We start from the raw sequence: 1,761 nt of genomic DNA, 5'->3' as shown, positions 1-1,761 counted from the left end.
AAAATTTTTTACTGATAGGGGTGCATGATCAAAAAAGTTTGGAGACCACTGCCCTAAAACATTCTTAGCCTCTGCTCCTAGTTCCCTGATCTACCTGCTAGACCACACACACCTCCAGAGCCAGAAACCTTAACTCAAGAACCTTCCTTGCTTGCCTTTTCTACTGCAGATTTTTGGTATTAAAGTCCAATATATCAAGCCTCTAGGACCTTTGAACCTTATGCATGAATGAAACTGCCAGGTTTTTACCATCTGCAGGTCAGCCATTAGCCAGGATTTTTCACAATCTGCTTAGTGTAGACTGTTCCACACGCAAGCATTTTGCACAGTAAACACACTGTCAAACAAATCCCCAGATAACAGCTGATGTTAGCTCCAAAGGACCCGTGAGGATGATGGGTTGCAGAGTGTTGTGCACAATCCCATAGAAATGAGTGATGCCAGGTGTGAGCTACCCCATCAGCCAGCCTGTCTGGGAGTACCTGACTTACCTGCAGGAAAGTCAGAAGCATGAGTCCCACCTGCCTGTGATGATTTTCCACAACTACCCCAAGAGCAACCCAGTCACCTTTCAATAGAGCTGAGCCATGTGCATCCTTGGACATGTTTGGGAGCTGTGGATATTGGTTGAACATGCCCAATATGATTTAGAGTTGGTTTAGATCAGGAAGTTAACATAATGGTGCATGGACAGACCATGTTCTAATTTCTTCCAGATTTTCCCTAGTGCAAATCCTGTGAAGAGGTCAGAGTTCAGCCACTGGACATGTGACGTACCTGCCAGTGGATGCATTTCAGTGCAATGAACATACAGTAGCTGTTGTTATTTATTATTCCTAGAGCAGTGTAAATGGATGTCGTAATGCAGAGAAAATTTCAAGGCCTAAATCTAGCAGAGTCAATTCCTTTGAAGGCCATGGAAAGGGATCCATTTATAGCAGGTGTGAAATTGCACCAGACTGCTTCCTGTGACTCAGGAAATGCAAACTGCATGTAGAGTTCCCACTAAAACCAAACCGGGTAAAGCCTTTGGGTTATAGAGTGTGTGGAAGGAAGGGGAGAAAGAAGGGCAGCTCCCAAGAGGACTGGATGTATTTATATATAATGAGCAGGGCCGTCCCTAGTGTATGGAAATCAGGGTGATTGCCGCAGGCCCCATGCTTTGGGGGGCCCTGCAGAGCTGGGCAGAGCAGCCACACTCCCATGGAGCCCACTTGGTGTTGGTGGCCCTACCCCGTGCTGCAGAAGAAGCCTGGAGATCCCCCCCACAGGGAAAGGGAAGACCCCAGCCCATACCCTGCCTTTGCGGGGGTCCCACAGGCCCCACATGGTGTTAAGGAGGCCCCATACAGGCTGATTTAAGCCCTGATGATAAGACTATCTGGAGTTGTCTTAGAAGACAGTGAATGCCAAGCTTTGGGAAAGGGCTTAAATCTCCTACTTTTGGCTTACTTCAGTCTCCATTTGGTTTCAGGAGATCACCATGGGAGCAGATTATCCCTCATCTGCCTGCTGTGAGGTTTGTTGAAGCTTCTGTTGGCCATTACAAAAACTGAGTGCTGGCTAATGTGGACCACATGCTGATCCATCATGGCGGTTCTTATTGCTAGAGGCTTTCTGTAACAGGTCGCCCTTCCCAGAGCCATCTTCCTAGTCCTCTGCACCTTGCGTGGGCACCCTTGGATCCTTCTTTGGGGATGTCCCACCCTATACTCTCCTGCCACGTCTTGATGGAAATTAGGATGATGTTCTTGCGAGTGG

The 1,761-nt window shown here is 47.9% G+C and overlaps 1 long non-coding RNA gene across 1 annotated transcript in view; it reads left to right on the top strand.

Moving 5' to 3' along the window:
- LOC109303741 overlaps positions 1 to 1,547 on the top strand; it is a 7,328-nt gene extending 5,781 nt beyond the window's left edge. Inside the window, exon 2 of the long non-coding RNA XR_002099205.1 lies at positions 1,475 to 1,547. This is a non-coding gene — a long non-coding RNA (uncharacterized LOC109303741). The remainder of the gene's footprint in view (positions 1 to 1,474) is intronic.
- Positions 1,548 to 1,761: the final 214 nt, after the last annotated feature.

Source organism: Gavialis gangeticus, unplaced genomic scaffold (genome assembly GCF_001723915.1).
Source record: "Gavialis gangeticus isolate Ggan-Ray unplaced genomic scaffold, GavGan_comp1, whole genome shotgun sequence".
NCBI classification, from domain to species: domain Eukaryota; kingdom Metazoa; phylum Chordata; order Crocodylia; family Gavialidae; genus Gavialis; species Gavialis gangeticus.
This window is presented reverse-complemented; position numbering and strand designations above follow the sequence as displayed.